The following is a 23,901-nucleotide window of genomic DNA, read 5'->3' on the forward strand; positions in this document are numbered from 1 at the left end:
CCGACCCCAACCCCCCTCTTCTCTCATTTTACAAAACCTTCAGAAGTCTACGTGAAGAAGATGGTAGGCAACCAGGAGTCAGGTTATAATTTAGATATAGCATTATTAGACTTTGCTGTTTTTAGAAGAATAGAAAGAATTGCTTTAGCATTTTCCATAAAATGTGAGGAATTATGTAAGTAAATGTGGCAGTTAAATCATATAAGACTTCTTGAAAGATTTAACTATAGAGATAATTTTGTTCAGTGATCCTCTCATTATCAGTATAAGACATAAAATAGGAAAATGCATGCTTGCAGTGGTGTTTGTTACCATCATGATGGCTATCCTGTTCAGATTGCAAATCAAAAAAGGATTTCCAGCAGATGATGAGGTACTTTAGTTGTTCCTGTTTTTAAGATGATATTTTGCTGATTGTATCAATGTTTTAGAAGATTTAAGCTGCAAGACAGATAAAAAAGCATGAGCTTTAGGGTGCAGTGCAAAAACAGATGATTTATTATCCCTATTCCTGGGTTCTTGGATTCAGGGTCTAGGGTTTTCCTTATTTGGGTTTAATGGGAGATGGGGTACTATCCCAGCAGATATGATGGTTTGACTCTTCTAAAACTCACACTGCTGTCTCCTATCTGCTTTGTGATGACTGTGAAGGATGGACTGAGAGGAAAAATGTTTTTCTGGTAGTTGTTGCCACCAGGAAGAAGTTTGGAATTAACTGGGAAACACTGTGTTAAGTGTGAGTTAGTATCATAACCTGTGGTGCCAGAACGAAAGCTCTGAATTCAGCTTGAATTTATCTCCGACATTTTTCTTTCTTTTTTTTTTTAATTTCATTTATTTAAGGCAATGGGATTAGATTTGCCCAAGTTCACACAGCTAGGCAATTACTAAGTATTTACTATGTACCTGATTCTGTGTTGTTTACAAAGAACATAGGACACATTGATCAGAACATACAACAAAAACTACAGAATGGACTTGTGCTTGATTTCACTGTTAAGACAACTCTCCTTCGTGGTACCCTTACAGCCACTCCAGACTTACAGTTTCACCTTGAAATAGAGCCTTCTTAATGTGAGAAAAGAATTTATGGTTGATAATCTAACAAATCACATTTTTGGTTACTATGTAGATGACAAGTGTTGATACTTAGGGTCATGTTCAGACAGTCATCTTTAAAGAGAAAAATAGAGTTCCTTTTTTTCCCTTTAGATTTCCATTTAAAGTCTTTTACAAATTTCTTGTCCCCTACAAACTCTTAAAACAAGATAGCCAGGCCTAGATTGCCTCTGGTTGACCTAAAAGATTTATAGTTCTTTAACCAGATCCATTCCAAGCTATTATATAAGAGGATCATTAGGGAGCTCTGAAAACCTCCCAACTTGTTAATAGCTGATAGTGCCCAGTCTTAAATTTTTATCAACGACTGAATTTTAGGCACCTCTTCCTCATTTCACAGTGTAGATAGAGAAAATTAACAGCACACCCCACTGTGTCTTTTTAAAACTTGGGAAAAGCCTTTTCTATTTACCTTTCCAACTCTCAGTACTCTCTTATATCTTTCTCCTTCCCTTCCCCCACCTTGAGCAAATGACAAGTCATACAAAGTACCAGGCAAAGACACACCAAGGCAAAAAAACCCAACAAACAGTAAAATGAGCTGAGTTCTGCCCTCAACCCTCTCCTACCATAATAATAATGGTCCCGTTATATATTTATTTAATATTTAAATCTCAAACAAATCTAAAAATCAGTATATTGAAGTTCCCACATAATGGTGACAAAATAAGAACTTGACATATTCCTGGATCCTTATAGTAAGAGAGCTCTTAGAAGAGCTGAAACTGCTCTCTCCAAAGTTATTAATAATTTCCTAATTGCCAAATCCAAGCACTTTTTGCCAGTTCTCATTTTTCTTGATCTCCTCTTAGGCTTTTGGCACTGTAAATCACTTTTCTTCTTCTTAGTACTCTCTTCTGTCTAAGTTTACAGGACACCACTCTCTTATGGTTCTCTTTCTATCTCTCTGACTAATCTTTTCCCATTCCCCATTTTCTGGATCCTTATTCAGGTCATGCCCCTTCACTTTGAGTATCTTATGGACTTCTGGCCTTCTTCTCTTTTCACTCTGTACTATTTCACTTGGTGATCTCATCATCAGCTTCCATGAATTTAATAATCATCTTTATACTCATGATTCTTAAATCTACCCTAACTTTTCTGCTGATCTTTAGTCTTACATCTGCAACCACCTTTGAGACATCTTGAATTGAATGAATTTTAAACTCAAAATGTCTAAAGCTGATTTCATTCTCTTGCCCCAAATTTTCCCCCTTTGCAAAGTTCCCTATTAATGTTGTGGGTACCATCATCCTCCCTGTTCCTTAGGCTCACAACATCTGTGTCATCTTAGACTCCTCACTATCTCTCACTTCCCCCCATCCAATCTGTTTCAAGGTCTGTTGATTTCCCCTTTACAACAGCTCTTAAACATGCTTCACTTTGCTATTGTCACTCCCCTAGGCACAAGGATCAGCTCATATCTGAACTGTTGAAATAGCATGCTTGCTGATGGGTCTATCTTCCTTAAGTCTCTCCCCACTCCAGTCCATCCTCCCTTTAGCTCTCAAAACTCAAATCTGACCATATCACATCCCAGTCACCTCCAGGACTACATATAGAATCCTCTGAATCCTCTGTTTGGCATTCAGGGATCCTCATAGCCTAGTTGCCTTTGCCCACTTTTCAAGTCTTCTTAATATTTTACAACCTCCCAGGTAGTCTGGGAGATCCTGTGAATGATATGGCTGTCATTATTGTTCCCTGTTGCTCTAGTTGTTTTCACTGATTCTGTCTTCTACTCCTGAAATGCTCTCCTTCCTCATCTCTGCCCCTGGACTTCCTTCAAGTCTCAACTCAAATTCCACCTCTTCTAGGAAGGCTTCCCATTCCCTCTTAATTTTAGTGCCTTCCCTCTATTCATTATTTTCTATTTATTTTGTGTATAGAGTATATGTCATTATTTTCTTTTCTTCCACATTAGTTTGTGAACTCTAAAATACCAAGGATTGTCTTTTGCCCTTTTTTGCAGCCCTAGTGCTTAAGTTCGGTGCATATTAGGTGTTTAATAAGTGCTTATTGACTGACGGGAAGCATTTGATTTTTCTCCTGCCACAACAGTAGATTTTTCTGGAAAATCTCAAGGGATTTTACAAGTGATTAGCCAAGTCAGTCACACAGGGTCAGTCTTTATCCTAAAGTGGTTAAAAAGTCTGATATAATATGCAAACCAAAATATCAAGAATTTCCAGATGTTTGGGAAAAGATTTTCATATGTAATTTTGACAAACAGATCCTGAGCTCATAGTTCTCTGTGGTGCATACCATTTCCCAAAAGGACTTACATCTAATAAGCAATTATGGACTACCTTCCTAGAGGAACATATAAAGGGATTATGTTAGACTATCACCTACCTCCTCTGCCAGAGTAGCCTTTAACTAAGGCAAGTCTGATATAACTGGTCCATACTTGATTCTGATACTCTGGACTCCGAGTTAAAAAAACAAAACATAAAACCATTTAACTTAAACACAGGGTGATTTGCCTTCTGTATGATCTGTACTGCAGTACTACTAATTTCAGGGTCCCCTTGGTTAGAAAGTTTTAACTCTGGATTTTCTGGGTTCTGTGAGGCATGTTTCATGAATTAGCTAGCCAAACTCTTGTGGTCACTATAATCTTTTTTTTCCTCCTTTTCAGAAGGTTTTTTTTTTTTTTGTTAATGAGACAATTTTTAGAAAAGTTCCTCCACAAATATAATTTTCTTTAATAAAACCTAGTACATCAAAATGGAAAACTATATTCTCCTCTCCTGTTTTTGTGAAGATAATTACTACTCTAAACCTTCTCAATCTGTGCAATTCTTATTTCCCCATATCACCTTCACAGAGGACCCCAACATCCTGAGGGTCTTCATCTAGGTTTTATTTTTATACCCTACAAGCACGCATCTGCTCAGACCCTCAGCATGTTATCCCTTGCATGTGCCATATGAAGATCCCACTTTTTGTTACAGGGGACAACCTTTATATCACTTACTGACCATTATTAAAAATGTTCTGCAGCCTGCATGGACCTAATGTGTTTCTCTCCATTGTCCTTTGGGTCACCCCTAATTTCTCAGAGATTGGGTTGTTCCAAGTGAACACATATGCAACATTTCTAGGAGACTGTTTGTGTGAGGGAGATGGGTCATTGTTCCAGGGAATAGCTTGAAATCATTAAAAGCATTGCATGGTTTTACAGATGGAGTCCCATCTCCTCTTATCCTCCTGCTTAGTTCTGGGTCCAACACATGGTCCATGCCTGTCCCAAACATAAGCTTTCTCTTCTTTGTATACTCTCTTTTTGGTAACTTCAACAGAGCTCTTGGCTTTAATTATTGCCTTTATGCAGATGACTACCAGATCTAGATATCTAGCCCTATTCTCTCTCTCTCTCTCTCTCTCTCTCTCTCTCTCTCTCTCCCTCCCTCCCTCCCCTCCCCTCCCCTCCCTCCTATATCACCAGCTTCTTGTTGAGTGTTTCAAACTCAGGCAACATGTCTAAAACAAAACTACTTATAATCTCTCCTCCAACCCTACTTCTCTTATAAATTTCCTTATTTATGCCAATAGCCCCACCATCCTTTTAATTTTTGACTCTTCACTCTCACTTACCTCTCCTTTTCCAATGGAGATTGTGTTGTTTCTAATAAACCTCCATAGCATCTCTAAAATAATTTGCCTCCTCTCAGTCAAACAGTTACCACCCTAGTTCAGCTTCTTCTCACCTGTCACTACTCTCATAAGTAGTCTTTTACTTTTTCTCCCTGTCTCAAGTCTCTCCAGATTCCAATCCATCCTCTATCTAGCCCACTTCTCATTGAGAAAGGATGTATAATGAGACTTTAATAAGTGCCTGACACTATTTCAGGTCCTGGCAACCCACACAATAAAGAATGAAACAATCTCTCCTCTTGAAACTCACATTTCAATGATGGAGACAAGGGCAAAAATATATATATATATAATAAATTAAAAAAGATAATGAATAAATGCTTATTTAAACTAAATAGGATGGAAGTGACGGCACTGATACTTGAGAAGATAAGAAAAAAGCTTACCATGGGAAGTGGGTGCTTGAGCTCCATCTTAGAAGAAAAGAGAGATTGTAACTGGTGAAGGTGAGGAGAAAGTGGCAATGGAAAGGCAAAGCAATGAAAATGACAGCTGTGTGTGTGAGGAACAGAGCAAAGGGCAATTTCACATCACAGAGTGTGAAGAGGAGGGTGATATATATATATATATATATATATATATATATATATATATATATATATATATATGTATATATATCTAGAGAGAGAGAGAGAGAGAGAGAGAGAGAGAGGGAGAGAGAGAGAGAGAGAGAGAGAGAGAGACCCATTGTAAATGGCTTTAAAAGCTAAGGAGGGGAACTTGAGACACATATCCTTGAGGCAGTAGGAAGCCAGTGTAAGTATGCTGTTACCTAAAAAGCAGAAACACCTCAGAGGATCTTACCATCTCTAATGAATCATTGTCTTCTGTTTATGACTATGGTAGGTAACTCTGGTGAGCTTTGTCTCCTTGTTTTATACTTCCCTTGATTTTAATCATTGTCATTGACACACGGTTACCTCTGTCCTTGCATTTATGAAGGAATTTTGGATAATCTTATCTGAAGGAAGAGACTTTTTTTTGGAGGAAAGCCTTTAAATATGTGTTTTACTTCACTGAACCAAATGCCTTTTTTTGTGGTTGTTATCGAGTGTAGTTGAGATTCTATTTTCTCTATATATTCTATTTGTTTGTGGGACTATATGTGACCTGCTTTAGAAAAGATTTGCTTATTTCCTCCTCATGTTTCGAGCAACTCTACTCACAACAGACAAGGAGATAATTCTTTTCCTCTTTTTCTTTTTTTTAGGTTTTTTTTTTTTTTGCAAGGCAATGGGGTTAAGTGGCTTGCCCAAGTCCACACAGCTAGGTAATTATTAAGTGTCTGAGTCTGGATTTGAACCCAGGTACTCCTGACTCCAGGGCCAGTGCTTTATCCACTATGCCACCTAGCTGCCCCTGAGATAATTCTTAAAAAAAGATTTTATAAAGATGAGAAAGTAGGCATGATGGAAACAATGTAAAGAAGATCAGACTGCCTTCTGTGGGGGGATGGGGGAGGGAAGGGAGGGAGGGGGAAAATTATAAAATTCAAAAACTACAAAAAATATGTTGAAACTACTATTGTATATAATTGGAAAACAAAAAAATTAATTAAAAAAAGTAGGCGTAGGGATCAGTTTTTTTTAAGGCATTTAAAATTTATTTTTATTTAAGGCAATGGGGTTAAATGATTTGCCCAAGGTCACACAGCCAGTCAATTTAAGTGTCTGAGGTTAGATTTGAACTCAGGTCCTCCTGACTCCAGGACTGGTGCTCTATCCACTGTGCCACCTAGCTGCCTGGGATCAGTAGTTTTTAAAAATATTTTTGAAGGCTGCTTTTTCTGAGTATTGTCTGAATCTTTCAGTTCTTCCTATCTTCCTTCAGAAATATATTGTAAAGTTTTCCTCTCTTGCTTTCAAGACTAACCTCATTGATTTACTTGCTGTACTGTTGATTTGATCATGCTACTCTTCCAGACTATTTTGAGATAAAGTTTTTCATGTCCAAATGAGGTGATTATTATTGTAACTGAGAAGAGATCTATACAGAAATGATGACAAATTAATTTATTTGTTGTTCTCCTACCAGAACCCAATGTTCTTTGGCTGATGTGATTTATTTAGGTCTCTTGCCTAGCCTTTTTAATGCTTGTTTTGGTTGCCACACCTTAAAAAAAAAACAGGCAAACTGTTGTAAAAGGTGAAACAGCTCATGATCTCTGTCTTTCTTCACAATTGTATTTTATAAATAGTTGATATTCCATTTTGCTCTGAGCTCCCACCTGTCTCTACTAGGGAAGGAGATCATAAGACCACTACTGTGACAAGACCTGGGCAGTAACTTTTTGGTGCTGGGCAAGGAATTGAAGTCATAGTATATAGCAGACCTTGGGTGCTTACTTAAAATAAAGTTGCTTTTGTTATGGTGTTCCTTTAGTCTTCTTTAAACAGTCATACCCCAAAGTATGTTTAAAGTATGATTTGGTTTACAATTAAAACAAAGAAATCCAGCAACTTTTGAGGAGTTTTTTGCTATCTTCAGGTAGAAATTATTCCCCCTTAGCAAAAAAAAAAAATATTCTCTCCCCTCCCTCCCCAGGTCTTTCCAATATACTTATCACATTCCAAGCCATATCATTACTTTTCATATAACTGGTTTTGTCTCCCTTTTCCCATCCTATTTTTAAGAGCATATACTCCCTGAGGGAATGGGGACTGTACTGTTTTCCTGCTTTATCTCCTCATTCTAACAGAACCTTGCATGTAGGCTCTTAACAAATTGGAATTGAATTAGATCTGCATAGAAGATGTAATACAAAGGCTTAGATTATGGGGAGCTACCTTAGATCCTTCCCCAGCTCTTCTAAAAAGAGCTGCTCATCAACAAGCACGGGAAGTTTTTCTCTCACTAATTTCTTTTACTTCATTTTGACCAGAATCTAGAGCACATCCAGAGAACTGAAATCTATGTAAAATTGTTAGAAGCTCAACATTGCATTCAGCTTTGTTAAAATCGTTTGTTTCAGAACTAAATGTTATCATTTGGTCAAATGTCTTGTCATACAATGAATTAAATACAATGCAGTAGTGCAGATCCTTTTCATTTACAAATACGAATGCTTTGCTTGATTTTTATGATTTAAAAGTCCATTTGCTATGGAAACATATGCTGACAGGATTAATAACTGCTGTGATGAGCATGAGCAGAATCAAAGCTGTTACTTTTGACTCTGGCAATTGGTTATGACATCAGCATTTCTGCACATTGCATTTCATATGTTGCATCTGTAAATTTGGTTCATTTCTAAAATTGTTTTCCCCATTTTATGATTGCTTCCTGTAAAAAAGGAATTTAAAGTAAAATGTGTCAATGAATCTTTTTAAAACTTGCCATATTTTTATGAGAAAAGTCAAAATAAGAAGTTGCTAATTTGGATCTTACCAGATTTTCTAAAATTATATTTTGCTTTCTAGTTTACCTTCATGTTATGAGCTTTGAATGTTATACCAGAAGATCTTGGGTTCCCTTCTAGTTCTACCACTTTTTGCCTTGGACCAATCACTTCTAAGTACCCTAGTTTTTCCTAATATGTAAAATGGGTATTTGGGAATCTAAAATGCAGATTTGCAAAGGATACAAAGAGGAGGAGTGAGATAATAGGGTAGAGGAATAGTTTGTTGGTTTTGTTTTTGGGTTTTTTTTTTTGACAAAGGGGAATAATTTTTACATTGGTTCTGAAAAAATAGAGTATTTTTATTGATAAATCATGCTTTAGATGTACTTGGACCTCTGGCTGTTTGAGTACCATAATCAAGGCAGGGAATCTAAAATGCAGATTTGCAAAGGATACAAAGAGGAGGAGTGAGATAATAGGGTAGAGGAATAGTTTGTTGGTTTTGTTTTTGGTTTTTTTTTTTGATAAAGGGGAATAATTTTTACATTGGTTCTGAAAAAATAGAGTATTTTTATTGATAAATCATGCTTTAGATGTACTTGGACCTCTGGCTGTTTGAGTACCATAATCAAGGCAGATCCTCTGAAAGGATTGTTGTAAAGATCAAGTAGACTATATAAAGTGCTTTATAAAATGTAAAAAATATTCTTGTAGGTCAGTTTTCACCTTTACTAATGTGCATTTAGTAAGGTCTCAATCATAGGGAGCAGTAATCTCTGTACTGAACTCACAGAATGATAAATATTTGTTAACTTGACTTGACATGCCCTGGAGAGGCTTCATCTTAAATTTGTTTCTCAGAGCCAGATTTTGGGAAGGACACTGACTAGATAGTGAATGACCAGATCAGGGTGATGGCAACAGTAAGGGAGTCTGAGATTATATCTTATGAGCTTTAGTTAAGATAACTAACTCAGTGTGTGTTTTGGAGGTGTTGAATCATAAAAGATAAGATCTGGTAGAGAAGTCATAATTATTGTTAAATATCTGAAGGGATATTATGTGGAAGAGTAATTAGATTTGTTCTACTTGTCCTCAAATGGCACAATTAGGAATAATTTTTTGGGGGGAACTACAGAGAAACAGATTTATTTTTATTATAAGAAGAAATTTTAATATAAGAATAAAATGGGCTACCCCAGATAAAGTAGGTACCTCCTCACTGATGCTTTCAAAGAGAGGGTGAAGGACCACTTGTTAGGGTATGGAAGCGATTCATGTACAAGTGTGGTTTATATTAAGCAACTCTTCTCAGAACCCTGGAAATCTGGAGAGTTTGTTATTCTGTCTGTAAATCCAGATTACAACTGTGGAGCTCTTCCTGCTTTCTCTGTGGAGAGTTAGAATATCATAAAATGTACCTTATTTTTGAGTCTTAATTAACAGCTCAGTATGACAGGTTTATTAACTTATTTTAAAATTCTATTTTTAGTTTTCATTAATTTGTTTTCATTTTAGCCATTCTCAAACTGTGGACTTGTGGTTTCATGTCCAGCTTTGAGGGTCATATTTAACTAATTCTAGGAACTCCTTTTAAGATAATCATCTTTCTTCAGTCCTCTATGTACTTTGATTAACCTCATAAAAACTTTGTAAAACTTAAATTAACTGGGATGTTCTGGTAAATGATTTGTGGATAGAAATTGTGGTGATTGGAAAATAAATAATGGGATATATGATTATCACAAGAACCAAAAGGAACAGACAATGCTTTTTAATCTAGCTAACTGATCTTCTCTAATATACCAGTCAATTAATAAACATTTAATTATTGCCTCCTGTGTGGTAGTTAGTATGCTAGGCTCCAGGAATACCAAGTCAAAAATAAAACAGTTCTTACTCTAACAGAGCTTATATTCTGTTGGGTAAAAATAGTACATATGTCTATTTATCTCTCTCCCATCTCTCTAATCTCTCTCCTTACCTTTGCCTTTATGTGTGTGTGTGTATGTGTGTGTGTGTGTGTGTGTGTGTGTGTGTGTGTTTGTGTGTATGAGTCTGTGAATCTGAGTGTGTGTGTGTCTTGGGGTGTGTGTATGTAAACACGCATATACATGCATTCACACACACACATATGTTTAAATAAATAGAAGGCAAACTAGTCTGGAACTGACCTCTAACCTGGAGCCAAACAGAGCAGTCCAGAGATAGGAGAGTCAGGTCACAAACAGAAGTTTAATTTCAGAGTGAGGAAAATGATGCTTGCAAATAGAGGCCCCCCCACCCAAAGAAGGAAGGCTTAACATAATGGCCCAAAGGCAGGTCATATATATATATATATATATATATATATATATATATATATATATATATATATATATATATATTTATATGTATACACACACATACACACATTGGATTGGACCATGACATAATCACCATGGGAAAGGACACAGAGCAGAGAAGAAAGCCCAGGACAAAGACTTGACAAACACTTAGGTTTTGGTGATGGGAAATACCTGACAATTTAGCAAAGGAGACTAAATAGATAAGTGGGAGGTAGCAAAAGCTTAGCCAAGAGTGTAGGAGGAGAACTAAGGGAAATAATCCAGAAAGTAGGGTTGGCCAACAGTTTTGGTTGCTGAATATAGGTCAGGGAATCTGAGACTTGAGAAAAGGACATTGAATTTAGCCATTGTGGTAACCTTGGAAAAATTAATTTCTGTAGAATAGTGGAGTAAGAAGTTATATTGAGGGGTGGCTAGGTGGCACAGTGGATAGAGCACTGGCCCTGGAGTCAGGAGTACCAGAGTTCAAATCTGGCCTCAGACACTAAATAATTAACTAGCTATGTGGCCTTGGGCAAGCCACTTAACCCCAATGCCTTGCAAAATGTTAAAAAAAAAAAAAAAGTTATATTGAAAAAGGTAGAGAAGTGAATGGCTAATAAAAAATTTATCCTAATAGTCTAGGAATTTGGTAGTGAAAGGGAGGAAAGATATGTAGATTGAAACTAAAAGTCATTTTAAGAATAAGGAGACCTGTCCATGTTTGTAAGTTTCATGGAAGGATCTAATAGATAGGGAGAAATGGATTGACAATAGTATGTGTGTATGTCTGAGAGACAGATACAAGAATAGAGTGAGAATGATCAGTGAAATTCTTATAGAAGGAAAGTATGGGGCTATGGACTATATATTCTTATATGAGGAAAGTATGAGGCTATAGAATCAAGGACACAAGAAGAGGTATTAACCATTAAACGAGGAAGACTTGTCTTTTGCTCAGAGAATGGAGAAAAGAATAAAGTTAGCGGAGTGGTAGGAGATCATGTGATGATCTTTCTCAAAACTTTTCTTTTCTCAAACTCTTCCAAACAAATCTAGAAAAATGTTCCAGATTGCATGCTGATGGGAATATCCAAAAAAAAGGTCTGATAACCCTTTAGCCCAGATTGGCAGAGCTAGAAAGGAGAGCTCTTTAGACAAGTGGATGTTGTGCTACAATGCCTGTGGAGAGGCTGTATGCCAGGGCATTGCAAAAGAGAGGGTACTTGCTGATAGCTGTCACTCACTAACCAGTTTGTGGTCATAGATCCAGGGCAGAGTGAGAAATCCAAGGGAGAGATATTTCTATATAAGGGAGGCCCTCGGGAGTATACCGTGAAAGGAGGAAGTTCGGAAGTAGTAGCCACAGGGTGGGATGTTACTTCTAGCATCCAACTCATACCAGCTCATTCTGCAGAGGAATAACCAAGGCACTTGACTGATAACTGACTGCAGCAGCAATTTATCTTTGCTCAGACCCAAACTCAAGGTCAGGAATTTGCAGAGCTCAGACCAGGGGAACAGTAATCAAATTTTGCCATGGATCACACCACTTTGTGAGTATTGAAAGCTTTCAGGTCCCTGTCCTGGAATAACAGAACACTACAACAACAGCAACATGTCCAACCCAGACCTTCCCTTCAGAAGTAAGGCCAAGCCCAGCCCTAACCTCAAGTCTGAAGTCAGGAAGTAAGCTGGAAGAATGGGCAAACAAAGAAAAAAGAACTCCATCATAATGAGCTATTGTGATGGCAAGGATTTTCAAGACACAAACACAGATGAAGAGAACCTACTCCAAAAGATCTACAAGTAATGCCTCAGAGAACAAATTGGGAACAGACTCTATCAGAATTCCTGGAAGAGATGAAGCTTGAGTTGGGGGGGGAAGAGTTAAAAATGCTTTTACAAATAGAAATAGAACATTTGAGGCGGGAGGAACAGAAGAGAAATGAGAACTATGAAAAAAGGAATTGAAAAAAGAATTAACAGCTTGGAACAAGACACATACTTACTTAACCCAAGCGTGAAATTCCCAGATTAGAATGAACCAAATGAAAGCCAATGACTTCATGAGCAACAAAAGATATTAAAGTCAAAAGGCAGGAAAAATAAATAATGTCTAATCTCATAAGCATAAACAACTGATCTGAGAAATAGATGGAGAAATAAAATCAAGAGTTACTGGACACAACCAAAAGAAAAATCTTGATATCTCATTTTAAGCATTTTGAAGAGAAAACTACTCATATATCTTAGAATCAGATAACAATGTGGAAATAGAAGGAATCCACTGGGCACCTCCTAAACTAAACTCCAAAATGAAAACTTCCAGGAACATCATAGTCAAAATTCATGTTTCTAAACCAAACATTTAACCCCCCCCAAAAAATAATGCAATATGTTGTGAAGAAAGAATTCAAGTACCATGAAGCCACAGTCAGGATCACGTACAGTTTAACAGCCACCACTCCATAGGAGCAAAGAACTTGGACTATGATATTCCAGAAAGCAAAGGATAAGGGGTTATAGTCAAGAATAATTTATCCAGCAAAACTGAGTATGATTCTACAGAGGGAGAAATGAACTTTTAATGAAATAGAGGACTTCAAGAGTATCCTTGATGAAAAGCCAGAAACTTTGAAGTTCAATCACAAGAATAAAAAGAGATACAAAAAAAGGAAACATGAAGGAATGAGGGGAAAGGACTAAAAAATTAATTGCTTACATATGGATATAAGGATATGATACATATGTGTTCCCCTGTTCCTGATCATCATCAGGACTCACAGAGGAGGTTTGATTAGACAAGTTTAAGGAGTAGCTTGGTTATGTCTTGATGTTTAAAAAAAAAGAATGGAAATGGAGGGGGAGGAAGGAATACTCTGGGGGCTGGGTCTTGGGAATGGAAGGCTAGGAGAAATTATTTCACAAAATCAAGGTTGAGAAGTAGATCTCTAATGAAACAAAGAGCTTGAAATAAAGGGTGCAATTGATATTTGAACTCCTGACTTTAATCTGATCAGGTTAAAAGAAGCAAGAATACACACACACACACACACACACACACACACACACACACACTGTGCAGAAATACGTTTGACTCAACAGGAAAATAGGGAAGGGAGAGGGAAGGTTAGATTAAGAGAAGGATTGGTCCTAAACAAAACTCTTAAGGATGTGTTTGAAGTAGCAAAGAATGGAATCTTTGAGTGCCCACATATTGAGGAATGGATGAATAAATTATAGTATATAAATATTTTAGAATACTATTGTGCTGAATACATCAACTGGTTGTCAGCAGAGAAGTTAAGACTAGAGTAGATTTGAGAATCATCAGCAGAGAGATGATAATTGAATCCATGAAAACTGATGAGAACATCAGGAATAGAAGGAGAAGAAAGGACGGCCCAACACATGACTCTGGGAGATACCCATAGTAAGCAAATGTAACCTGGATGAACATTTAACCCCCCCAAAAAAAATCCCAAAAGGCAATCAAGTTAACAGGATTTAATAAACATCTATTTTGTGGCAGGCATGTGCTGAGTGCTGGTCAAATAGGCTGCAAGAGAACCAGGACAGAGATGTGTCATGAAAATTTAGTGAAAAGAGAGCATCAAGGAGTAGAAGGTGATCTATGACAAAGATTGCAGAGAGGTCAAGAAGGATGATGAGGTTTGGGAAAGAGGTCATTAGACTTGGCTATAGAAATCATTGGTAACTTTGGAGAGAGCAGTTTCAGTTGAATGATGTCATCATAAATCAGACTATGATCAGAAATCAGACTACAGAGAATTAAGATGAGAATGGAAATAAAAGTATACACTTGAAAAGTAGCTAATCTTTTTAAAAAATATAAATTTATTATTTATTTTTTCAACTATATGCAAAGAAAGCTTTCAATATTCTTCCTTCTTTTAAGATTTTGAGTTCTACATTTTTCTACCTCCCTCCTTTCTATTCCCCCTCCCCTTGACAGGGACCAATCTTATTTTGGTTCTACATTTATAACCATGTTAAACACGGTTTTATATTAGTCATGTTGTGAAAGAAGAATCAGAACAAAAGAAAAAAAAAACCTTAAGAGGGAAAGAGCATAGAGTATAAAACAAATTTTTAAAATGGAAAAAACTTTGCTTTGGTCTACATTCAAACTCCATAGTTCTTTTTCTGGATGTGGATGGTATTTCATTACAAGTCTTTTAGAATTGTATTAGATCATTGTACTGCTGAGGCGAGCCAAGACCATAATAGTTGATCATACAGTGTTTCTGTTAATATGTGCAGTGTTCTTCTGGTTCTGCTCACTTCACTCAGCTCCAATTCACTTAAGTCTTTCTGGACCTTTCTGAAGTCTGCCCACTTTTGATTTCTTATAGAACAATAGTATTCATCACATTCTTATAACTTGTTCAGTCATTCCCCATTTGTTGGTATCCACTCAGTTTCCAATTCTTTACTTTTACAAAAAGAGATGTTATAAATGTTAACTTTACTCCTTTTAGATGATCTTTTTGGGATATAGACCCATTAGTGGCATGACTGGATTAAAAGGGTATGCACAGTTTTATTGGCCTTTGGGCATAATTTCAAACTTTTCAGAGTAGTTGGATCAGTTCAGACTTCCCCCACAGTGTATTAGTGACCCAGTTTTTCCACGTTCTCTCCAACATTGATAATTTTCCTTTTTTTGTTATATCAACCAATTCAATAAGTATGAAGTATTATCTCAGATTTCTTTAATTTGCATTTCTCTAATCAATAATGATTTAGAGCATTTTTGCATATGACTCTAGATTTAGCGAGCCTTTTTCAGGAGTTTAGCCATGAAAATGAGGAATAGAATTGGAAAGATAGCTAGAGAGAAGAATGGATCAAATGCGGGGCTTTTTGAGGATGGGAGAGATAGGGGTGTTTATCGGCAGCAGGAAAGCAGCTTGTAGTAAGGGCAAAATTGAAGATAAGAGAGTAAAGCTATTAGAAAGGACAGCCTTCTAAAGAAGTCAGAATGGAATTTTCTCAATAAATTAAGAAGCAAAGTCATTTTTCTGAAGAGAACAGAATTATGGAGGGGGTAGCGTTGGGGGCTTGAGGATAGAGTTTGGAATGGAAATCTGATGATTAACAAGTGAAGAATAAAAGGATTGCTATTCATTAGTGAGATTCTGATCAAGATTAAGTAACACTAGTGGGTAATCATCCCAGTGGCCCTAGTTTCATGACTTTTCCCAGCAGGGCTCACTAGATTTAGAGTAGGAGTGGAGAAAGAAGATTATGGAAATGATCCATCAGTGAAGATTGGTAGGTTGTTGACAGCAGCAGGACAAGATTCCAGGAGTGAAACAATGTGTAGTTGAACTGATCAAGGATCAAGACTGGCAATGTAAGAAAATGAGGTTGGGATAAAATCAGTGGATTGGAAGAATAGGAAGAGATGGAGAGACTGAAGGTCGTAGTGGAAAGATTTAGGAGAAATGAGGAAAAATGGAAGGACAGTAGAAGATTATCAGAGAATGGAATTTAAAAGTTTGAGTTATTGACTTTCCAGTGATAGGGTAAGTTCTAAGGTGTAACCAACCCTCTGGGGAAGCCAAAGGTCAGTAGAGATGTGGGTCATGACCATTAAGTGATTGGTAAATTGGGAGACTAAAATCTCTGAGAGATCATTATTGTAGATGTTGAAATCCCTAAGGTGGAGGACATAGGTTGGAATGGAAAGGAAGAATTATTGGCCAGATACTGAAGTCCTTGGAAAAGGAAGGAAAATGACTTAGAGGCTTGTGGATTATAGGAGCAAGGGTCTGCATGAGTCAGGTTAGGTAGGTGGTGTGAAACTAAACAACCCCTCCCCCTTATACAACAACCCATCCCCCCAGATATTTAGGATTTCCTCTGGATAATCCCAGTCTATAAGAGCTTTTTTTAGAAAATGTGTTTTGTTTCTGAATCTTCCAAGATCCATTTGTCCCATATTGCTTGTTCCTTTCAGTCATGTCCAACTCTTCTCGACCCTATTTGGTGTTTTCTTGGCAAAGGTATTAAAGTAGTTAACGATTTCTTTCCTTCTCCAGCTCATTTTACAGATGAGGAAACTGAGACAGTTAAGTGACTTGCACAAAGTCACAGAACTAGTTAGTATCTGAGACCAGGTTTGAACTCAAGAAAAGGACTCTTTCTGACTCTAAGCTTAGCACACCATGCATAGCACCACCCAAACACCACATTCCCTATATGTGTGTAGGCAAGCTATTTGGCCTGCCTTTAGAATCTTCCAGAATTGAGTAACTTGACTCATTTTTTCAAAGTGCATCTCCTGGAACCATTTGTGAGGACCTTCTACCCTGGACTCCCCTGAATGTGGGCCTATGCCTTCTTGATCATCAGAGAAAAGGAGCACTTTTTTCCTTAGGCTGGGGGTGGCAAACCATTTTGGTGGTGAAAAATGTAACTGTGAAAGTCATCAGTGAAAGTCATCAGTATTCTCTTAAGAGCTTTTTGTATCATTCTGAAAATCTTCTTAAAGCTGAAAGATGACTTTGCAAATAAATAAGAACCAGAGGACTTTAAATGACTTCTCCAAGGTCATATAGTGAGTCACCACTTGTTTTGTGCCACTTCAATAATATTTTTTAAAGCCTGTTAGTGCCTGATCATATTGAGTAACATGTTTGCTCATTAGCAACACAGCATATGCTTAACTAGAGAGAATATCTGATAGACTGTAACTAGAATATGTTGAGGTCAGACTTCTTAAAATATAAGTGTAACTGTTTGCCTAAACTCTGATTGGCTATGACTGTTGCTAGGCTGATACTGTTTTAACCCAAATTGCAAAGTCAATATAAACTGGTTAGACTAGACTGTCTGCTTTTTACCCTTCTCTCTCCTGGATTCATTGGCATTTTGTTGTTTCAATGTTCATTCTAAATTTAATTTTAAGATCCTTGTGAAATTTGTGCATTGATTTATACAAGTAACTGAAAAAAATTAACAAAAAATTACAGAATTGGTAATCTAATGAAGACTTTCGTCCTTCAAAAAGAATGAAAAATGCAACTTTGTTTTGAGTGTGGCATTGATAGTCTTGTTGTAAAAGTCGTTCTTTCCTCTGTAAGAGTTCTTGATTATAGGAGGACAGTCTGTTGAATTCATACATTCATTTAATAAATATTCAATAAGACACTGCTATATAAAAGGCAAAGATGGAAAGATGAGATAATGATCAGAGAAAGGAATTTAAGAATTCAAGATTAGGAATTTAGGGTGATGGTGAGGTCTGAGGTGGCCTTCTGAATAGACATTAAGGGTAGGGGAATACTAAGGAGTTTGTTTAGACAAGTCTCTACCCTCAAGGAAATTGCAGACTTCTATGAAAGATAAAACATGTACATAAATGACTAATACTTTTTAAAAATGTGATAAGTACTTAAATAATGCCATTCAGATAGGGAGATCCTTACCTCTGGAGTAATCAAGGAAAGTTTCTGGGATGTTGCTGAGATAACAGAGTGACTGAGCCAAGGCCTGAAGATGAGAAGTCTTGGAGGTGATCAGGAGATAACACTGAGGGAAGTAGTGTGAGATAAAGTGGTTTTGTTTTTGTTTTTTAAATGGAATTTAGCAGGATTTTTGAGCCCCTTAAAATGTGAAGCTGAAATCATCAATGAACTATATTTTGAACCCTTTGGATAGAATTCTGTAGGCAGTAAGAAATCATTAAACATATCTCTTTAAGGGATGATATAAGCCCAACATTGGAAAAGACATTAATGGCCTCTGAAGTTCTTTTCTCCTCTGGTCCTTTGATCCTTTAATGCTTTGATCTTTCTGGAAAATAGATACATTTGTAGAAAGTAACGATTTTAAAATGTCTCCTGTTGTGCCCTAGGTATCTTGTCTATTACCCATCTATAGTGGGCTCCAATCAACCCAGTGCCCTTTATTTTAATCTGGAGTTGGTGCTCAAAACAGTTTTAGCTCCTAGTATACTTAACCTTGTCTTATCTTTTTTGTATTTTGTCTGGTGATCTGGGCTATGCTTAGGCCCAGAGGGAGCTGGAATCCTGAAAGCACTGGAGCATCATACAATGTCAGAACTGTGTTGTCCCTCCATGGAGACCTCCTTGTTTATTTACCTTACCACAGGAAGACCCAGAATGCTTAAAAGATCATGTGCCGAAAATGGAAAAAAGAAGAGTTCAGGGTGGCTAGGTGGTACAGTGGTTAGAGCACCAGCCCTGGAGTCAGGAGGACCCAAGTTCAAATCTGGCCTTCGACACTTAATAATGACCTAATTGTGTAACCTTGGGCAAGTCACTTAACCCCATTGCCTTGCAAACAAACAAGAAAAGAACTCTATTCTCTTCTCATTTAATCCATCCTGGCACTGAATAGAAAGAAGGTATCTGAATTTTTGAGCTAATCAGCTCCCATAGATTTAATGATCATTTTTATGCCCATGATTTTCAGATCTCCTTATCCAGTCCACTTCTCTATATCTTCTGTCTGGCATCTCTGACTAGGTACTGGACATCTGAAACTAAATTTTCCTGCTGGCTGTCCAGCAGAATTGCAGTAACTCAAAAGAATATGACAATCCCAGATTTAGTCATGTCCCCTCCAAATGTTCTTTGTGCAGACCTGTAGAAGAACTTTCCAAGTCATTGATTGTTGTTCCTGGTGTTGTCATTTTTGGTCCTCTGATTATGAAAGATAACAGCCAATGAGACATCTTCTATTCAACACATCTAAAATTGAACTTTCTGTTGCCCAACCCCTTAAATTCCCTACTTCCTCCCAGTTGTCCAGGCTCATTCTTGACTCCTCATTCATTCTCTTTCATCCTTGCTCTTATGTTCAGTCAGTTGTTAAGGCCTTTTTAGCTTCTTAACAAATTTCATATATGCATCCTTCTCTCCTCTGACACTGCCACCACTCAGGTTCAGGCTTTCATCACTTCATTGCTGGAGTATTGCAATAATCTGATAGTTGCTCTGCCATTCACTTCTCCACCTACTTGTCAACATGATCTTCCTGAACTTTAGACGTGACCATATCACCCCTCTACTCAATAAATTCCAGTGACTCCATATCACTTTCATGATGAGATGTTTGGTGTCCCAAAGTCATCATAATCTTCTCCACCTTCAACTCACCCTACCACCCCAGTTGTCCCAGTCTTTTTAGACCATGTTTAGCCCCTGTCTTTCTGTTATCCTGTGCTGCCTCCCTTGCTGTACCTCACACAAGATTCTCCATCACCTGACTCCGAGCATTTTCCCTGGCCCCCATGCTGAAGTTCTCTTCCTCCTCATCTGTGCCTCCCAGCTTCTCTGGTTTGCTTCCAGATCCAGCTAGAATCCCACCTTCTACAAAAGGGCATTGTACTTAGTGCCTCCTTCCCCCTGTTGGTTCTTTCTAGTTTATCTAATATATAGCATATTTGTATTTGTCTCCCTGTTGAGGGCATATCTTTTGCCACTTCTGTAATCCTCTGTGCTTAACCTAGTGCACACATGCAGGTCCTTAATAAATATTTATTGACTCATGGGAAGGCTTTATGACTTTATTAAAAATAGGTAAGTTGGATGTTTTGGTGATGTGGTATCACAGGTAAGAAACAAATTTGGATTATAAAAGATAGGCTGAGGTGAAGCTTTAAGGGACAAGAAAATGGAATGAAAAAAATAAATAGAATCTTTAAGAATATAAATCAGATTTTTAGGGAAGTTTGGTGATTCCTTGTCCGTGATTTTAGTAAGTATATAGCAATTTCCAAAATTTTTTTCAATGAGATATTTTCACATTTTCTTCTAATTTTTCGCTCTTTTTTGGTATTGAACTTTATTGTGTCTTGATTTCTTGCAGTCATCAGCTTCCTTTAGCACCATTCTACATCTGAAGGATTTGTTTTCTTCAGAGAGCTTTCTTATCTTTTCCATCTGGACAATTCTGCTTTTTAAAGCATTCTTCTCCTCAGTAACTTTTTGAACTGTTTTATCCATTTGACCTAAGATGATTTTTAATATATTATTTTCTGGGGCAGCTAGGTGGCGTAGTGGATAGAGCACTGGCCCTGGAGTCAGGAGTACCTGGGTTCAAATCCGGCTCAGACACTTATTAGTTGTGTGGCCTTGGGCAAGCCACTTAACCCCGTTTGCCTTGCAAAAACCTAATATATTATTTTCTTCAGCATTTTTTTGGATCTCCTTGACTAATCTGCTGGCTTAATTTTTAAGTTTTTCCTACTAGTTTATTCTTTCTAGCCTTGCTTAATATATTTTTTTGGAGAAAATGTCTTCAGTTATTTAAGTAACATTGATATTTGTCTATTGCTGTCATATATATTAAGGTAATTAATATCTGGTTTGTTGAATGATGAAGAAATGGCAGTCAATTTAAGTGAATTTGCTTTTCACTTAAGGGGGTAGAGAAGTGGCTGTAATCAAAATTTTTGTCTTCTAGAAATGGCTTTACTGTATCTCATTTATAAAATGTACAACATTTTGCTTTCTAATACTTTTCTAGATAAAGAGGAATGGACAAGCAGTTGTTTTCATTTATTTCTCTCCCTTTACTGAGAGAATTACAAAGGCATATGCCTCATAATACAGTCTGGACACTTTAGTATCAGTGTTACTTTTTTAATTGACAAATTATCTGAACGTTCACAATTCATTCAACCTATAATGTTTGGGGCTACCTGGAACAAGGTTCCATTGAAGTGGAATCAGTTATTGACCATATCTAAGTTCTGTAGTCAATACATTCTAAAATAATCACATACATAGATGAATAAATATGTATGTATGCATGTGCAAAATTTCCAGAAACATTTCATAGAGAGCTGATTTTAATTTCAGATCATATAAATATGTATTTATAAATGTGTACATACATGACACACTCTCTCTCTCTCTCTCTCTATATATATATATATATATATATATATATGTATGTATACACACACAATCCGATAGAAGCTATACTGGTAAGAATCCATGCCATAGTACCTTTTTTTTTAAGTTTTTTTGCAAGGCAAATGGGGTTAAGTGGCTTGCCCAAGGCCACACAGCTAGGTAATTATTAAGTGTCTGAGACGGGATATGAACCCAGGTACTCCTGACTCCAGGGCCAGTGCTTAACCACTGCACCACCTAGCTGCCCCCCTTTTTTTAAACAAAATTATTTTATTGATTTCTTGAAATCAAATACTGCCAACTAGCATTGCTTCCATTCATGCACCATTCAGAACAAAGGGAGGATTCCTTGGGTGTTTTGTAAATGATGCATAACATTTTAATATAGCAAACTCAAAGTTAAAACTTAAGATGCACCCTGATTAATTATGTAAACTGATAATTAAAAAAAGCAGAACTAATAATTTTGTTCCTTTCTTCATGAAGTGGAAGTTGAAACGTTTCTCCTGATAGTCTGGAGGTTGGCGCCACGCTAGGAGGAGTGCACCATAGTACCTTCTTAAAGGAGACCACAGTAGCTTTGTACCACTGTGGGGTGCCATGGTATGATATAAAACCATGCATGTCTTGTACAAAGAGCTATATTGTACAGTTCATGCATTTTTATGTGCCTATAGACGTGTACACATATATACACATTTTTATTTGCTTGCTTATTTATTTATATGGCCCCATCAATCCAAGTCCTCAGGGAATTTGAAGGTAGTTTTTTTTTTTTCTTTTGTAGAATACAGTCTGAAAGAGCTCTGGTTTGTTCATCTGTGAGACTTGTGCCAATCCTATATGTCTTTGTGAGATTTGGCCAGTGTGTAGCCACTTATGACTCAGGCAATGGGGTTAAGTGACTTGCCCAAGGTCACACAGCTAGGCAGTTATTAAGTGTCTGAGGTCGGATTTGAACTCAGGTCCTCCTGACTCTGGGGCAGGTGCTCTATCCACTGTGCCACCTAGCTGCCCCCCCCCCCAGAACATTCTTAATACAAAATCTTCCAAGAAGGGAAGCAGAAAAAAAAAAGGGGAATCAGATATAGATGCCACCTGGTTGGATGTGAGGCAGATTCAACCATTACCTGATCTTACTAAGATCATTTTACTGATACCACCTACAAAACAAGCATAGTGTACTTGGACAAAGGCTCAAGGGTGAACTACTTTGGCAACAAGCCATCTGCAGCTCCTTAAAGGAACCTATAGTAATTTTGCACCACCATTGGTGCTAAGATTCTGAGTATTAACTGCTACCACCAACCTTTGAAAATTTCCCTGATGATGCCATGATGGTGGGAATAATAAATAAGCATAAGGTGGTACTGTCAACTGCTTACAGGAGGACTTGAGTAAATGGATGTTAAGCATTCCTTAGGGAACATCAAGATTTGTCAGTTAATAACTGTCAAATACATGAAGGTAATTGGGATTAATATCTGACCAATTTGAGTTGTGGGATTGAGGATAACAGTTTAGATTTAGAAAAAAGTCATTTAGGTTTAGGGAATTTTAAATCAATATAAATGAATTTAAGCTTATGTTAAGTCTGTCCTTGGTAGTTTCCTCTCCTTATGATATCAAGCTCCTAGTCTTGTCTATCCAAACTCCCACCCTTTTCCTACCACTTCCATGGCTCCTCGGCTCTCAAACGATTTACCCTTCCTTAAGTGGGCCCCATTAATACAACAAACTTAAATCAACTCTCCCTTAGTAGCTTCCTATAATTTGTATCCTTCCACATTTCTGATCACATTTTGTCATCCTTATGTCCCATTTCCTCCAGTTCAAGCCCTTTCAGGGGATGATCACATATTCAGAACCATGTTAGATATATCCAAATGACCATATATTAATTACATCCCCTTCTAAATAGCATCTATGTTCTTTAATAAAGGTCTTTAGGACCCTATATCTTGGAGGCTGTGTATTATAATGAATAGAGTACCAGAAAGAATTCTTGCTAGTTCTGTGTCCCTGGTCAAGTCACTTAACCCCTGTGGGTCTTGGTTTTTCTCATCTTTTAAATGAGAGTTGGAGTTTATCTTGCTAAGCAATAATTTTAGCTGTAAATTTATATTTTTATGATCCTAAGTCCATAAAACTACCCCAGTGATTAAAAAAAGTTCAGTTAACTTGATTGGAAAATAAGAGCTATATTTTTTAAATTAAACCATGTAAGTAACTTTCCATTCCACCTACATGTAATCTGTCATTGTGCTTATGTCCAGTGCTTTTCATTATTTGTAATGTACATTTATATAAATATATATACATTTATAGCAATATATACATTTTTATGAACACTAATTACATTCATTAACTTAATGGTGTGGGAAATGCCTTATTTCATATATATATAAAGATTCAGGAGAAAAATTAATTTTTATAAAGGATTTTAGATATTAAATAAATATGTTAGAAATTAGTTTAGAAGTTAAGTATCAGTATACATGACCATTAATCACCAAATCTGTTCACCTGACTTTTC

The 23,901-nt window shown here is 36.9% G+C and overlaps 1 protein-coding gene across 5 annotated transcripts in view; it reads left to right on the plus strand.

The window, feature by feature from the left end:
- ARMC2 (armadillo repeat containing 2) overlaps positions 1-23,901 on the plus strand; it is a 389,015-nt gene that overhangs the window by 338,305 nt on the left and 26,809 nt on the right. The gene's annotated exons all lie outside the window — the stretch shown is intronic.

Source organism: Macrotis lagotis, chromosome 5 (assembly GCF_037893015.1).
Source record: "Macrotis lagotis isolate mMagLag1 chromosome 5, bilby.v1.9.chrom.fasta, whole genome shotgun sequence".
Classification (NCBI taxonomy): Eukaryota; Metazoa; Chordata; class Mammalia; order Peramelemorphia; family Peramelidae; genus Macrotis; species Macrotis lagotis.